An 18,888-nucleotide genomic window follows, 5' to 3' on the forward strand; every position below is an offset into this window, starting at 1 on the left:
CTGAAAAGACAGAGAGACTTTTTAATAATTCAAATTGCAGTCTTCAAATAATGACCCACATACATTCTCTTCTTTGTTTTAACATATCATGTAAAAAGTGTCAAAATATGAATTGTGTGAAAATCTTTTTTCTTTTGCAAAATACTCCATTTCCTCTCGCTAATCACTAATTAAGACTTAGTGATACTAAATATGGAATCCCCTACAGGATATTTGGAAATATAATGGGCGACACCCCACGTCATTAGCCCATCCTAATTGTGTGGGTTTTGTGCCTGCAGCATTAAGCTCTGTGCATGAGGCTCAATTAAGGCATTCTGCACTGTTCCACCTCCAGAGCTGTCAGCACTGGCTGCAGACCATGGAAGGATGAGTAAATCAATCACAAGCCAGGGAAACTTTGAAGAGCTGTCTTTCACCTCTATCTTTCAGAGTAAAATTTTTCAGTCTTGGGGAAGATTGCATGAATGTCTGAGTTGTGCCTGTTTCCAGAACTCTAGACCGAGAGCTGCAGAGTATTAATAGATAATGACAAACCAAACCCTTTTTTGATTTATGACTTCCTCTAGACTAACAATCATTTCACTGGCAAGCTGATGCAGCCTTCAGATAGCTTAACTAAGTCATAAATTCACTGTCGTGGGTGTGGTACAGCGGTTACAGGGATTCACAGTAGTTTGGTGGCATTTGCAAGAAGCAGGCTACATATAAATGTGCTATCTCAGCACATTTACAAACTAACAATTTCTAGATTAGAGAACAGCCCATTAATTTACCCACTTTCCTCCTGAACACCTTCCTATAACTGTTGTGAGTACACATTTATTTTTGTGGTGTGCACGTTTCCTGCACGTCCCCTCTGTTAATTGACCAAATCTCAAAATTGAGCATTTGACATGAGATGTAATAAACTGGAAAAAAAAAACAAAAAAACAAAACAAAACACTGGCATCCATAACGCCATTAACACAGCAGTGATTTGTGCATGTGTGATGCTCTCTGTCTTTTCCTATTTTTTCAGGTGATCAGAGTTAGAGGCAATATATGCACAGGCAGACAAGATCATATCAGGGTGATTTGATTCAGTGGGTACATCAGCTTAATTGGACTCAGTAGCATTAGTCATGCCCACAAGGCTTCTGTCTCATCTTATCAGACATTACTCGTTTGAAATCATTTCGTTAGCTGAAGAGAGAAGGCACCTAAGGAAAAAAAAAGCAACTCATAAGCCAGGAGAATCTGACTTGTTATCAGATAATTAGTCTTATAAAATCTCTTCAACTTGAAAATATAGCAGGTTATTATGGAAGAGAAACTACTCAAAAAGTGGAGGTATGAATTAAAGGGGTGTAGAAATTGCTATATATATGGTGGTTGTGACAGAGGCGTGCCACATGCTTTTCACTCTGTCTCTCCCAGCACAACTTCACTCTGGGGCACAGAAGAAACAGTAAATCACTGCACTGTGACTACAAGGAAAAAATAAATCAAGACACCCATTATGACGAATTACCTGCTCTGTCAAACATTGCCAATTATATTGATTGTATGTGTACAAATGTTTGTGTGTATATAATGTGCACATGAAAATGATTTTTACACAAGCCTTAACAAGGCCTAATGCTTTGTGACACACTTTAATGAGAAATTTCAAAATAGACCCTGTACCCCTACACCAATCTAAATCATTTTGTAATGTTGTGTCTTTTTTCCATTTTAAATCAGTTATTTTGTTATGAACTCTTGTAATACAATCTGTGTTGAGTCAGAAAAAAAGGAGCCTCCTCATTTATTTTATGTAGACCACTGTTTTGGCACAGCGGGGCTCCTGACGCAGCTGCCTCTGGCCACAAATATTGCAAAAAAAAGAAAATCCACTGGGTCATCTGACAGCAAAAGCTGAACATTTCCAACACATCATCATCATCCAGCGAGGGACTGTTTTGACTGTTCAATCACATGCAAGAGCACGTTCTTGGCATATTCCTTTTCTCAGTTACCGATCTCTTGTAGTGACGGGGTAGAAATTGTTGCTGGTACAGCTTCCTAGAATCATGTGCTATTGCACTGTGAAACAGCTGCACAGCATTTTACCCTCTGTTTAGCCTTCAAACTCAGCTCCATTACTCAACCCGGAATTTTCGGCTCACATTTCATCTTCTCACCTGCACACGCTGTAAACTCTTTGTGCTTATTTATACAATGTTATTTTCAGCTCTAACACCTGCTTAAGCTACCTGATGTACTTTCTTGATGCATTTTCTTTTATTCGCTTACTTCAGCAAGACATTGCTTTAAACACGATTATTTTTTACATAGAGTATCTATTAACCTCCAGTGAATGGTGGATTTTCAAAAAAGTAAAAAAACAACAACAATGTTATGTCAAATAATCTTCATTTAGCATAGAAAACCCCAAAACACTAAGCAGAATGAGAAAACAACGTGCCAGACGTTAAAATCTGAATCTTTTTCTGTTTGTTTTTTTTCTTATACTACTTATAGGCGCATTGCCATCGCATTGCGTTTTATCTCTTATCAATTGACACATTTAAAAAATAAATAAATAGTTGACAGAATGAAAATGAAACCTCAGTGAAGCTTCAGCTCCACTGAGAAAAACAAAAACAAAACAAAAAACCTACCAATAAATACAGGCATCAAAACATCAAATCTATGTAGGACAGAGAAGGGGAATATAAAGTATATTAAAAAAAAACAAACTCTTAACTGAAACTATGAAAAGCATAAAATGTCAGATTTCTATCATGTTTTGAATATGCGGTCTGACTTTTTGTTTTTAATTACTTCATTTTGTTTAGCTCTCTTCTACTGCAAAGGTTTAATGCCACCTCACTGCTGAAATAGAAGTTGGAAAGCAGTCAGTACAATGTGGCGTGAGTTTCATTTTCTTTTGAAGGTTGTTTTTTTTTTTTTCAAGCTTGTGCAGATTGATCAAATTCTGGGTTGTTGATGTTTAACTGGACTTTTTCTTTCAAAGACGTCATATTATGCTTTTCTTGAGTGCATTTTACATATTGTTTCTGCATGTATAGAATGGTACAAGGTTAGAAGTCTATAACAAAGAGGATTATTTTCTCCCACAGAAAATGAATTTAATTTTAATCCATTACTGATGGCATCATAACATATGAGATATATTGCAATATATTACAATATTTAAATGTGTGGCTATAAATTAGAAGTCATAGTCATGAGATTAAAATGATATGATGGTTTTATAAAGTGTTACGGGTGCATAAATATTAAAAATGGCCCATTTTGGTAGGTGGTTGCCAGGCAACATGATTGTGTCATTATATTTAATGCATAATTCAGGTTTTTTCAATACAAATGAATTGTTACTGTTGTGAAATTAAAATGATGTAATGCTTTAATAAAATGTAAAACATTATTCATTTTAGCCTGTTGGTAGGTGGTTTGACATCATAATATCTGATATAGATAAGAACCTTCAGGGACCTAACATGTACCTGTGTGCCAAGTGTGGTTGCTGAAGTCTGGATTGTGTAACAAGAGTTGTGTGGACCAAACATACAGACAAAGATTTTGTGTATTACAGTGAGATGCCTGCTTACTAGTTAGAACAGAGGATGAGCAGAGCAAGCGCAATTTTCTTCAAAACAAATTCCTGATTTATGCGGAGCAAAGAATCAGTGATTAAAATTACGTTTCAACACTGTTACCCGCGTTTTTACTGTCTTCTCTCAAAGGCTGCTGCCTGAACCAGGCATAGTTCAGTGTTGGATTTTTGCAGCAGTTCCCTGGTCTGCAAAAATCAGAAAAGAAGGCATTACATAATGGATAGCTGGCTGACCAATCAAAGCAGACTAGGTTTAATACGGAGGCTTTAGAGAGAAAGAACATAAAACAAAGCGTTTCCGACAAACGGTGAAGTGAAGTGCTGCATGCACGGTAAGAATAAAAAAAGTTTTTTCAAATAGGAAGTGATGTCAACCAATTCCAGAAAACCTCCAGAATAAATTTATGAACCTACAAAAGAGCATATTGTGGCCTCTTTACAAGCTTGATCTATTACCTGCATGTAAACAACATGGAAATAAAATCTGCTTCAACAACAAATTTATATGGTGAAGAAATGAGTCATTGGATTTTACCTAAAATTCCTTTTAAAGCCATCTCTTTGGTTTCACTTCATAAAATCCCTGGGTGACACAAGGGCTACAAATCTTTCTTTGGGAAATGATCTCATATTCCACGCCAGAGTGAACTCACATCAGGTCTCATATCATTTTTACTATTACTGAGAGATTAATTAGTCTCAGCTCACAGAATCCGGCTCTTCTTAGCCTTCTATACTTTTGCACGCAGGTAAGGCTCTTCCTAATCCCATCTGACAGCAGGCTGTCTGCCATTTGCAGCAGAAATCAGACACCCATTGGTGTTAAAAAGAAATTGCTGAGAGTCTATACTGTCCATCTGAAGGGGTTAGTTTCACCATCCCTTGAGCGCTTTTGATCTAAGACACCACAACACTGATGCAGACAGACAGAAAGATTGTGCCTCGTGTAGTGTAACCTTAGAACAAAGGCAGCACCGCAGTAAAGGTACTCAGAGGTGTACATGTGTAAACTGAAGAATGATCCTCAGCCTACCTAATGCGATTGTTACGTAATCAAGGACACCGCAATGACAACCTTTTGATCCCTGTCTTTTATTTGGATGCTCTTCACATACACACAAAGACGAGTTCCCGGCCCTGTTACGGCTCTCAGTCCCCGAGGACACAGACGCTTCACTGACATGAGTGACCCGTCAGGTCAGATTAGATTTCTGTTTACTGATGGCAAGCATGTTTCAAGGTTGCAGGATTTTCTGGATTTCGACATGTGGAAAATGTGTGATGTTCAGAGAAGCTGATGTCTAGAAGGACTCTGAGCACCTTAAGAATGTGAAAGGTTGGAGATTATATTGGTCTATATTTGTGTTAAAGCTGGGTTCTTGTGTTTTTGTGTAATTTTACACAAAATTATAAAAAAACGTTCAGAGTATTACAACTAAAGTAGTATAAAAGGAAATATTGTGTTTAGGCTTTGGCCAATCTGACAACTTTTATACTAGATACAGTGATGCAAAGCAGAACACATTCACCAAAAATCTGCATGCAAAGTCTTAGTATGCATATGCCTGTGCTTTGTGTAGCTGGAATGGTTTAGAACAGCGAGTAGGAACTAGTTCCAGGAGGAGGGCTGTCTATTTTAAAATTGCAGCTTTAACTATAAATTAAGATGATTCCAAATTGTCACCTTCATTTTATGGATGCTTTTAGAGCTATTGAGCGGTTTAAGAATCAAAACGTCTTTCATATCCCTCCCCAATTTTAGGGTGTCCAGAGAACTGACAGATTAAAATTTTATTCTCTGCCAATTTTTCACACAAGCAAAACTGCTAATGTGTAATGACTTAATGAGTTAAAACGTCTCCTGTCTCAACATTAGGAAGCTATTCTTTTCAGGTTTTCTTCCTAGCCCCTTTCAGCATTTTGTTGACAGCAGTTGAAAAGTATCATATCAGGCCATAGACATTGCTGTTACTGATGCCAAAAATTAGTAAGCACATGCATGTTATGATGTTCCATAGAAGCATTTCAAATAAGAAGGAAAGACAAATGTCTTGGTCAACACCTCCCATGAAAGCGATACTGATCAACCATTCACTTAATATTTATTACTATTAAAATAAAAGTCAAATTTCAACAGACAGCAAGGTGACATTCTTAAGTGTCTGGCACTAATAAATAAGAATGACAAAACCTAGAATACATGAAGTTATATGCACTAATATAAAAACATAAAAGATGCATATTTTCACATTTCAGATGTTGCTTGACATTTATTTATTCTGGGTTTTCTTTCATATGATGGCTCATGTGGTTAATCAACAAATAGTTTGAGCTCAAGAAAGACAAAACACAACAATGAATTCATGCAACAAATATTGCCTACATAGCCAAAGCCAAATAAAGCTTTCTCCTCTGAGCCACGGAGCTCTGTCGTCGTCCAAAAAATATTAAACATGTCAGTGAGTCACCAGTGATCCACTTGCACTGGCTGACATGTTCTTTGCTTATGATAAACACGCTGTGGTTTATCTTGAGTTAGTCCCACATGCACCATCCTTCTGCAATACATTATAAATATGCACCACATGAAAATGAAAGTAGACCTTAACACAGGTGCTTCTTATTCCTGTTTGAGCTACATTTGCAAAAAGCTAAAGTGCCCAGCTCTTCAATGAAATTATTCAACTTTTATGAAAAATGATACTATAATTACTTGTGACGTGTTTGTACTTAGTGGGAACCACTGGGTTTGGATCACAGAAGAAGTAGCAGAAGTAGTCAAAGTACAAAGAGACTGAAATGAAAGCGCCTACACAGCAATTCGTTATTTATTGCAAACATTAAGTAATATGAATGTTATAAACTAAATTATAGTCGGAGGACATATCTCACAAACAGGCCTTCTGCTTTCACAAGACTTTTTGCTGTTTTTTTTACTTTCTCCCACAATGCCACCATTGTCAGGTTGATGAGTGCTTCCATTCATGCACCATTTGTATTGGTCTGTTGCAGTGGAAGAAATAATTATTTGATCGCCTGCTGAATTAGCAAATTTGCTCACTCACAAACAAATGAGCAGTCTCTATTTTTATGGTTATTTCATTTTAATGGAGAGAGAGAAAACATCAACACATTGCAAAAAAGACATAAATTGAGTGAAATAAGAATTTTAATCCCCGAGCAAAACACGACTTCATATTTGCCAACCCTTGTTGGAAAGCAAAGCAGCCAGATATTCCTGGTAGTTTGTCACCAGTTTTGCATACATATTGGGAGGCATTTTGGCGCTCATCTTTATAGAAATTCTCTAAATCCTTTAGTTTTCTTGGCTGCCAAATGGCAACCTGAACATTCGGCTCCATCAACAGATTTTTCTATAGGATTGAGGTCTGGAGATTGTCTGACCACTCCATGACTTTGGGTGCTTCTTCTTTAGCTACGCCTGGTATGTTTTGGGTCACTTTCATGTTGGCAGACCCATCCATAACCCATCTTTTAATGTTCTGGCTGAAGGAAAGAGGTTCTTGTTAAAGAGTCTACAGCACATGGCTTTGTCAATTGGCTTCTAAGTGATGAAGTCATCCTCCATGCCTGACTGTGGATTTGGTGTTCTTTGGGTCACACTCAGTATTTCTCTTGCTCCAATCATGGCAGGTTGAGTTGATGCCAAATAGCATTATTTTGGTTTCATCTGACCACAGTAATTTCTCAAAAGCCCGCTTGGACTCAGTAATTCACTGGCAAATTTAAGACAGACTTGTACATGTGCCTACTTGAGCTGGCGACCTTGCGAGTGCTGCAAGATTTAAATCTATTATGGTGTAGTGTGTCACCAATAGTGTTCTTGGTGACTGTGTTCCAACTGCCTCCGAATCATTAACAAGCTCCTCCCATGTAGTTTCTGGGTGATCCACCAGCTTCTTATGGTCATCTACATTCCATGAAGCAAGATCTAGCATGGAGCTCCACCTCTTTGTATTTCTTCCTTTTCCAAATAATCATACCAAGAGTTGTCACTTCCCCATCCATGGCTGCTCAGCCATGGAAACCCATTCCACGAAGCTCTCTGTACAGTGTTCTTAGGCGTGAATGTGAAGGCCTGCATGTAGTTTGGAGGTCTGTAGTGTCTGACTCTGGCTAAAGTTGCCGACCTCTGTACTCATGCGCCTTAGCTTTAGCTGAACTTGCTCTGTGATTTTACGTGGCCTAATACTTTGCGGCTGACGTGCTGTTGTTCCCATTCGCTTCCACTTTGTTATAATACCACTAAAAGTTGACTGTGAAATATTTAGTAGTGATGGAATTTCACAACTGGATGTGTTGCACTTGCCCAGTACCACACTGGAATTCACTCAGCTCCTGAGAGGAACCCATTTTTCACAAATGTTTGCAGTCTGCATGCCTATGTGCTTGATTTTATACACTTGTGGCCATGGAAGTGATTGGAACACCTCATTTCAATGATTTGGAAGGGTGAGTGAATATGATTGATTGATTATAATCTGTATGCCATAAGGGAGCCAGAACTTCAATGACATTCAAACCATGACTCAAGTCAATTCATCTTTTATATAATGTATTTTCAAATGGATAGATGGATAGATAAATGAACTGATGGATGATATTTTTTCTGGATTTTTGATTAATATTCTGACTCTCTGAAACTACCATAAAAATTAGAGACTGTTTATTTCTTTGGAAGTGAGCAAACTTAGAAATTTAGCAGGGGATCAAACAATGATTGTCTCAACTGTACATACGGTTTAGTAACTATAACACTGTATAGACCAAAGACTATCAATCTAAGCAATGTTTGAGCCATTTTGAGTAAAAATATTTATATCGAACCAAAAACATATCTAAGCCTTACAATGAATCTTCTGACACATTTTCATTACATTAATAGCATATTTTTTGTTGCATTTGCTAAATTACAGAGCTAAAAAGTATATATGTTTTTTTTTAACTTTCAGTATTATTTTAATATCAAAAAAAGGGGAATAAAACTGGAGCAAAAAAAAAAAAAAGATGTTGTTATTTCGATTCTTCTAATGTGACAACATTTGCAATAATATAATGACAGAAAGATCTTCTCTCTGCTTCTGCATCAAATAGAAGTAGAAGAAGTCAAATCACCGGGACTACCATGAGAGATTCACTTGATGTAGATTTGTTCTGAAAGCCCTGGTACTTAAGAAGGCACAGGCAAAGTGTATAGGGAGATTTAAAGCAGGCTGTTGTTAGCTAATACTGAGGGTATATCACTGCTTGCACCCTTAATCATTTTTACAATTCAGCTAACCAAAATAAATCTAAGTAAGTAATTATATGCATCAAATCAAGTAACTCTAAAATGTAATTAACTGGCATAAAGTTATAGCTGTATCCCTAGCAACAAGCATCATGGATTCGATTAAGAACAAGAGGCTCAGCTTTATTAACAATCCAAAGTAAAAGTAAGAATGAAAGAATGATGCCACTGAATATAAATTTCACATTTGCAAGGTAATGAATTTAGGATGTTAAATTACAAAGGGATTAATATTTAACTCCTGCAAGCCGGGTTTATTTTTTTTTCTTTTTTTCCTTTTCTTTTCTAGAGACACCGGTCGAGTCTGAAAAGGGGTCTTTCTTGTCAAAAACACAGCACCGATTTACTGAGCTAATAGTTGAAGTGCATTGTTGATTAATCTTTCCATAGGTGACCCGCTGTGTTGGTTTTTGCCCCTGCCTCCTTACCCGAACTGATATTGAAATATCAGGATGAGTCTTTTTTTTTTTTTTTCTCATGTTACAGAGTTTAAGGTGCATTTTTTTCCCCAAACATACACAGTATTTAACTCCTAAACTTTTCCGGAGATTTGGCTCGTCTTATTTGGCAATAATACCGATCTATTGTGTTATTATTCATTTTTTCTTCTATTTCTCATGCAGTGAAATAGTTCAACGAGGGCACTTTTGCTTAGTTTGAAGACTGTTCTCTGAGGGATTTAGCTTTGCTTTTCTAAGCACTGGAGAACTGTTGCCAACACAGACGACCAGACAGCACAAAATTGTTGACAGTGGTCCAAATCTGGTTGCCTGGGGCAATGGGCAGCCGTTACTGTCAAGCCCTGCTGTGTAGGTTATTCAGGGTCACACTATGTTCCGTGGCCTCTTCATAACATGCCTGATAAATGTTTTTGACAAAATTTTACCAATCAATATTTAGAAAATGAGATCAGTCACACAGGACTACACATTTCTCTTTATTATTTTAACCAACTCCTATGTATCTAACAGGTAGACCTACTGTATACCAGTAGGCCTACATACATTAAGTTGTTTCTCAGCCAGTGCATTTTACACATGCTATTTATACCAAGACAAAAATGGTTAGACAGACTCTAGTTTAACATATTTTTCCTTCCATTTTCTGCGATGTCTGCTACACATAATCCCCTCGTGTCTGTGTTTACATTCATCCAATGAGCTGATACACTTCTGCAACGTTTCTCTCTGTAACATCCATTCATTACCAACAGTAAGAGTTGTGGCAGCTGGTCAGGCCGGGTGGGAAAGGTGGTGGGCGGCACAGCTTTGTGAAACGGGAAGATGGAACAGCCATATGAGACTGTGGATGTTTGTATCACTGATTAGGTCTTAGTTTTGGAACCATTACAATCCTAATGATTGTGGCCTATATCTCGGCATAAATTAATCAGAATATTGTTAGTCCTCTGATGACATAGATGGAGGCCTTGTTTCTGCACAGCTAATTAAAACTCCCCATTTTAAACCATGTCTGGATAAAGCAAAAATGACACCATTTGATCAAAGGCAGATGGTCACAGTAACAACCACACAGCAGCCAGCTACACACAAGAGGCACAGACTAAAGACAACAACCCACATTAACTTTCATACAAAACTCTCCGTCGTATCTTACTTACAAACAAGAATACTACTTATCTTAGCCCCAGCTTGTTCCTCTCAAGGCATACTTGCCATTTGGAAAAAAAAAAACCCAGAGGACCATTTAAAAACACTTTCCACTGTTATTAAGAGTAACTAGATGAAGATATGTGGGCTTCTATTTAACAGCAGTGTTGTATTTTCTTTTAATCATACTTACTGATTAATTAGCTTTTGAAGAAACTGGCATGGCTACTGATTGATGGAACATTAAAGCTATTTCTGGCTGCTTCCTTATAGGGCTGGGCTATATCATACCGTTCACGGTAATACCGGTGTAATTTTGGGCAAGGATAGGAAAATGAAATATCGCGATAGAATATGGGTAAAACGCGCATGTGCAGTGCCTATGTTTACATACGCACATGGCGGCGACGGAGAATGAGAAGAGCGAAAGTGGATCGTTAAATGAAACGGATGAACCAGAATTGGTTTGTAAAAAGGCTGCAACTTCAGTGGTGTGGAACTGGTTTAGCTTTCGTCCGTCAGATATACAACAAAGCACTATTTTTGGTAGAGCATGCTAGCGGGCCATCGTTATTAACCGTATTGTTTGGAAAATACAGCACACTTAAAATCAATCCTTTGATTTTTCTGAAAATCTACAGTGCCCCTTATGTATGAATTCTGGTTATGTTTACTGACCTCGAAACAATTTTATGTTGTACACGGCGCTCGAAAATCTGTCAAATGTTTTAGTACGACTTTGCTAAGCTACGAACCCGCACCGCTTGATGGATTGTCGGAGCATTACGGCTATATTAGGCAGGCGCCTCGCGGAGTGATACGTACTGTGCTTCAACATAATATTACTGTATTGGGTGTGTATAACCTCTTTTTAGGTTTTGTTGATATTATACATGGTTATGCTGAGGATATGTTGGCCAATTTCCACTGGAAATGCCTTTTGGTTAAACTGTCAGCAAGGAATTTGCACTGCTACATTTTTATATAACTTTAATGCACATAAAAAACAGCTGCTTGTTTAAGTGAAAATACATTATTAGTGCAAAAACCCCATCAAAGTTGTGGAGTTGTAAAGTATTTTGTCTAGTGTCAATTATATCGTCAGTTATATCGTTATCGCAAATAATAATAATAATAATAATAATGATGGATTGGATTTATATAGCACTTTTCAAGGCACCCAAAGCGCTTTACAATACCACTATTCATTCACTCTCGCATTCATACACTGGTGGAGGCAAGCTACGGTTGTAGCCACAGCTGCCCTGGGGCAGACTGACAGAAGCGAGGCTGCCATTTCGCGCCATCGGCCCCTCTGGCCAACACCAGTAGGCAGTAGGGTAAAGTGTCTTGCCCAAGGACACAACGACCAGGACAGAGAGCCCAGGGATCGAACCGGCGACCTTCCGGTTACAGATACGCTTCCCAACCCCCTGAGCCACGGTCGCCCCAAAATTTTCAAATGTATATCGTGATAAATATTTTTGGTCATATCGCCCTGCTCTACTTCCCTATTCACAAATGTTCACCACAGCAAGTATCTTTGAATGTTTGATTTGGCAGATTTTTTTATTTTATTTATGCCAGATACCCTCTCTGGTACAACCCCAAAGGGTTTTGAGTTGGCAGTATTTGCTTATTTGGCAAACATGTAAACCACTGCACTATGGAGCCATTGCTGAAGGATATAAACACAAAAAAAGTCACTGATTTGTTTAGGGTTTCATTATCTGTAAACTAACAAAACAGTATCCGTACACTACAGTGACAGCTTGCTCCTGTAAATAAAATAAAATAAAATAAAATAAAATGACTTTTTACCTGGGATATTAAATCATTTTTCTCCTCAAAATCTGACCCCAAACAAACATTCTGGGTAGAAACACTTCCAGTCCAACGAAAAATAAAGTGTCCGCAGGAAAACTACGAACACCCTTACTATTTCCAGAGAAATTAAGAGGGCAAGTAGCAACCAGGTGTTGCTAATCAGATACATTTTATCAACTGATCATCTGCAACCATGACCACCATTGTAAATCCAGAGGTTTTAGAATTCTGCAGCATTCAGGTGTATGTCAACACAATCTTTTTTAGTGGACATCCCACTAAAAATCTCCCCTTAAGGTCAGACCGAGTAATGCTCAGAGAATTGTAAAAAACCCAAGAACTACAACTCATGCTAAATGTGAACGTTTCTGCAACTACAATTAGAAAAAGGAGAAAGCCTAAAAAGCCTAAAAAGAACAGGGTAGAATAAGAAAAAAAAAAGAAAAAGATCTGAACAAACCTCAAGACTTTTGGAACAATGTCCTTTGGACAAGCTACACCAAACAGAAGATGTTTGGCTATAATAATCAGCATCATGACTGGCAAAAACCAAACACAACATATCAGTAGAAATGGCTCATACCAATTGTAAAGCACGGTGGTGAAGTGGTGGTGACTTTGGGCTTCTTTGTAGCCACCATCACTGAGTTTACCATAAAGTCTTTGTGTATCAAAGCACTCTTCAGTCAAATGTGAGCCCATCCATCTAACAGATAAGATTGACTGAAACTGGATCATGCAACAGGACAGTGATCCAAAGCACAGCAGCAAATCTACACCAGAATTGCCGAAAAAGAAAAGAATCAAGGTACTACAATGGCCCAGCTGAAGTCCATACCTCTGATTACAATGCAGGACTTTAGGAGAACTGTGCATATATAAATGTATGCAAACTTCAATGAACTGAAGCAATGTTATAAAGATGAATGGATATGAGAAACTGAAAACAGTCATACAGAAAACAATTACTTCCAGTTAATGCTGCTAAAGGTGGTTGTATAAGCTACTGAATCTTGGGGTGTACTAGGTTCTTCACAGACCCACACAGAGTCCTTTGAAAGCTGTCATTTTCCTTTCCTTTTCACATGACTGTAATTGTGAATGCACTTTAATTAGCTTAGGAAAATCAGAAACTGCTTGTTTGTTGTATTTTGTCTCTTCTACCTGTGCTTGGTACCTGCAGTCAATTAAACATAGACAATGACAAGCCAGTCAAAACAGATTACGTTTTTTTTTTTTTATACATGTGATTGATAACATGACTGATGACTGATAGTATTCTCTTTCAATATACAGGGAGTGCAGAATTATTAGGCAAATGAGTATTTTGTCCACATCATCCTCTTCATGCATGTTGTCTTACTCCAAGCTGTATAGGCTCGAAAGCCTACTACCAATTAAGCATATTAGGTGATGTGCATCTCTGTAATGAGAAGGGGTGTGGTCTAATGACATCAACACCCTATATCAGGTGTGCATAATTATTAGGCAACGTCCTTTCCTTTGGCAAAATGGGTCAAAAGAAGGACTTGACAGGCTCAGAAAAGTCAAAAATAGTGAGATATCTTGCAGAGGGATGCAGCAGTCTCAAAATTGCAAAGCTTCTGAAGTGTGATCATCGAACAATCAAGCGTTTCATTCAAAATAGTCAACAGGGTCGCAAGAAGCGTGTGGAAAAACCAAGGCGCAAAATAACTGCCCATGAAAGTCAAGCGTGCAGCTGCCAAGATGCCACTTGCCACCAGTTTGGCCATATTTCAGAGCTGCAACATCACTGGAGTGCCCAAAAGCACAAGGTGTGCAATACTCAGAGACATGGCCAAGGTAAGAAAGGCTGAAAGACGACCACCACTGAACAAGACACACAAGCTGAAACGTCAAGACTGGGCCAAGAAATATCTCAAGACTGGTTTTTCTAAGGTTTTATGGACTGATGAAATGAGAGGGAGTCTTGATGGGCCAGATGGATGGGCCCGTGGCTGGATTGGTAAAGGGCAGAGAGCTCCAGTCCGACTCAGACGCCAGCAAGGTGGAGGTGGAGTACTGGTTTGGGCTGGTATCATCAAAGATGAGCTTGTGGGGCCTTTTCGGGTTGAGGATGGAGTCAAGCTCAACTCCCAGTCCTACTGCCAGTTTCTGGAAGACACCTTCTTCAAGCAGTGGTACAGGAAAAAGTCTGCATCCTTCAAGAAAAACATGATTTTCATGCAGGACAATGCTCCATCACACGCGTCCAAGTACTCCACAGCGTGGCTGGCAAGAAAGGGTATAAAAGAAGAAAAACTAATGACATGGCCACCTTGTTCACCTGATCTGAACCCCATTGAGAACCTGTGGTCCATCATCAAATGTGAGATTTACAAGGAGGGAAAACAGTACACCTCTCTGAACAGTGTCTGGGAGGCTGTGGTTGCTGCTGCACGCAATGTTGATGGTGAACAGATCAAAACACTGACAGAATCCATGGATGGCAGGCTTTTGAGTGTCCTTGCAAAGAAAGGTGGCTATATTGGTCGCTGATTTGTTTTTGAATGTCAGAAATGTATATTTGTGAATGCGGAGATGTTATATTGGTGTCACTGGTAAAAATAAATAATTGAAATGGGTATATATTTGTTTTTTGTTAAGTTGCCTAATAATTATGCACAGTAATAGTCACCTGCACACACAGATATCCCCCTAAAATAGCTAAAACTAAAAGCAAACTAAAAACTACTTCCAAAAACATTCAGCTTTGATATTAATGAGTTTTTTTGGGTTCATTGAGAACATGGTTGTTGTTCAATAATAAAATTATTCCTCAAAAATACAACTTGCCTAATAATTCTGCACTCCCTGTAGGTACATTTTTAGGTTAATGTTCCTCACGGTTTCATTCAGACATTACCTCGATTGTGATAGAGAGGATATTGTTGTTATTCAAGATTAGAAAGTACATCAAGTTATTTTTTGTTACTGCAGACAGCAGTCTGCTGTTCAGACCTGTGATAGACTGAAAGTGATGTTTTTTTTCCACAAAGTTTGATCCAGTGCTACTGTGACTTTTATAAGGACTTAAGACCTGAAGCCAACACATTTAGATGTCATCTGATTAATGGACTTAAGTGCACATCTGAAACAGGCTTTAGGTATAAGCTCATTTTGCATCCTTTTTTAACATTATTAATAATAACTTCTAAAAAAGTTACAGTATTTTTGACCGTGAAAAGCAATGATAATGTGATTCAGACAAAGAGTAATTGGGCTACTAAGAATTAAGATTAAATGCTTTTGGCTAATCTATAGCTGCATGTGTGTACACAGGTTTTCCCCAAACATGAGATTTCCAGATATAATAGATAATGTTGGAGCTTAATGCAAATTAGTGTGTAATATCTGGGAACTGCTGGTACTTGGGTTTTTTCCAGGTGCTGTGGGATCTTTGAATGAATATTGACAGCATTCACAAAGGTTTGTTATCTCAGAAAAAATAATCATTTTTCCTGAGCTGAGGTCACTGCAGACGAGTTGAAGCAATGATTCAGACATTAGACGTCTCTTCTTGAGTTTGATTTCTGCAAAGCAACTGCCCAAGGTGAAGAGAATAGGAATACTAAGAAAAACTCTTTTTGCTTCTAGTGACAGCCGTTTAGGCTCTACAGATTAATTCTGGCAGAAAAACAACAACCTGCAAACGCTGGGGAAGGTGTTATTGCTCAATCTAACATGGTGAGTCAAATAGTGCTTTTTTAAGGAATCACTTTTCTTTATCTTCAAGACTAATCATTATGTCAACCACTGAAATGTACTCAAAACTTGAAACCTACAAAAGACAAAAAGCACTCTTCTCTGCTGGTCACAGTTGAAAATAAGTGGTTGTTATATTTGTTATCTGGATTACTTCACAAAGAAACTATATCATTTTGGAGTAACTGGAATGCTTGTCCCAACCTTCAGAGAACACCATGTCCCATCCTGCACAGTGTACATTCATACTCAAGAAAATGTTTATATTATATAACTTTGTGAAACTATACCACTTAGTCTCAAAAACACATTAAATAACTCATTGACTCACAAAGATGCACTTTCGGTTACATTTGTTCTGCTTGTCTCCATGTGTGTGGTGACTGCTCTGTGCTTTCCCCCCACATATATTAACACCACCAGAAGGTGATGCTGACCCTTTCAGAGTGGAACGCTTTCAGGCTGGGTCATGTATTTAATTTTAGAAGTGTATTCATAACTTGCAAAGCCTCAAAGTCAAGCATTAGAGAAATGCTTTTCACTGGCTTTGCAGGACCATCAGCAGGAGGTTTGTTCTCACATTGTATAGTTATCTTGCATCCTTCCTCATGAGTCCTCAAAGTACACACAATCAAGGCACTTGTGCTTACATAAGCAAATGTGTAGTATTCTTGTTGTTTCTTGTTGTTTCAGCACCTGTGCTTGCCTTTGCCACCTTCTCCAAGTCATTTTCAGTTCAAACTGCTGCAAGTCATCAGCGGCTTCAGGCCATCTTCAAAGGAAAAGGAGGTGGGGAGGGGGTCGATATGCAAGCCACTGACTGTGTTGAAAGATGACAACTGATTACGTTGATATTTACAGCTGCAACTGTGTTTCTTGAATTACATATGATGAGTCTCTTGTTGCAATGGTATAATCAAAAAGCTGATTAAAGCAAAGTATGAATCAAAACTTCTTCTTCCATTGGAAGAAGTAAACAGTAAGCAGCAGTAAAATTGGTTGTAGCTTCTTTGCATTCTGATATTAGCATTTCCCATATCACACACCACACGAGCCGTGCAGATTTATTCGGATCTGATGAGCACAGCTGTTTGAAGTCAGTTGGGGAATCCTCTTTCATGCAGCAGCAGATCTTCTGAGCTGACCATTTGGTCTGAAAATCATGTGAAATACACTCTGAAGAAGTAATTTAGTTAAAAGGCTTACTCTACTAAATATCCATACCAGGGGTATGAAACCTTTCTGATGACGAGTGCCATTTAAAATTTCTTCAGAAGTCAGTGTGCCATATGATTGCATTAGCAATAAATTTAATAACGCTCTATATGAACAGTTACACACTATATAGAACCACTTTATAGAATTATATTTGTTCGCAGATGTTGCCAGCTATCAGCGAATAGTTATCAGCTATTTTGAAACAAAAAAAAGACACATTTTATCCATAACAAGAACTCCATAACAGCAAATGAACTGTACAACAGAAAATGCAAATGCTATTTATGGTCTCCTCACAACAATGATAAGAAAAATTAACTGGGCCAATATGGCATGTCTGTTAATACACTCTGATCTCTGGTCTCCCACTCAGAGACACAGGTCTCCAAGTGTCCAGCATTCAGACGGCTACCTGAGGACACTCATGAAAATCTGCTCACACAGATATGTAGAGCTAAATACTGTCAATAAGGCCTATGCAATGTTCTGAAGACAGTTAAACTTGTCAGGTAGTGATGTCCAGCAGGTGAAAATGCAAGCTCCATGAACACGCACAGCTGTGGATGTTATATGTATGATTTCTATACATTTTACGTCAGATAAAAACTATGGTTGTAAGCTTCAGATAATTATTTAATAACAGCTAGACATTTTAAATGAGAATTAGAAAGTATTTCTTTGTGTCCCCTTCTCCCTGTTAATGCCCTACCTGGCCCCCTGGCAAAACTTTGCTAGACCCGCCCCTGCATAGTTACCAGCTGTCAGCTACATAAAAAAAAAAGGATCCTGGTGTTATTTGTCTCTCAGAAACAGTTCATAACTTCCCTTCAACTCATTCATGTCACCTTAAAGGTAAACCTGTTTCTCCATCACCTGCTCAGCTCTGATGATTCAGTAAGGACATCTCCTGGTTTCATCTTCATGTTTCCCTCTCACCAGATATACAAACCGACATCATGACCAGCAGCTTTTACAGCTGTGGCTCCAGCAAACATCAGCTGATACTAGAAATTAATATTAAATAAATTCTGACAACAGCTGATCAAGCTTAAACGTGCTGCTGTTGCTTAGCGCGACATCCGCCGGTTTCCTCTTTCTGGCGCAAAGTGGGCGATAAACAAACAAGAGAGAAAAGCCGATCAGCTGATCATTGATCAGTTTCATGATTAAAGAAGAAACAGGAGAGGGAGGGGGAGGGAATGAGAGAAGAAGAGGCAGTTGTGCAGTGTAATGACAGAATAACTCCAGCTTTGTGTCTTTTTCCATTCTAGCTGAAGTACGGGACAAAATGTTCCTTTTCACCTCAACACGAAACACGTAATATTTTCTCTCAATGCAGGACGATTCCATCTTTTTACGGGACGGTTGGCAACTCTACTAACTAACCTTATGAATTAAATAAAGTTCAACATCAGTAACATCAAAGCACCTACCCAGCTGTATAGAAACTCTGTCATGCTAGCATGACGGTACGAGCAGTACAAGTTATTGTAGCTGACTGTAAAAAGTCAGCACAACGAAAATAAACTCCGCCTAAACTTGGTTTATATCTGACCCAGATAGACAGCAGGTCATAACTTCTTACCTGAAGT

At 38.3% G+C, this 18,888-nt stretch overlaps 1 protein-coding gene across 1 annotated transcript in view; it reads right to left on the minus strand.

The window, feature by feature from the left end:
* The window catches only part of b3glcta (beta 3-glucosyltransferase a), an 82,703-nt gene that overhangs the window by 49,629 nt on the left and 14,186 nt on the right, over positions 1–18,888 (minus strand). The window lies entirely within an intron of this gene.

Source organism: Astatotilapia calliptera, chromosome 14, assembly GCF_964374335.1.
Source record: "Astatotilapia calliptera chromosome 14, fAstCal68.1, whole genome shotgun sequence".
In the NCBI taxonomy this organism is placed as follows: domain Eukaryota; kingdom Metazoa; phylum Chordata; class Actinopteri; order Cichliformes; family Cichlidae; genus Astatotilapia; species Astatotilapia calliptera.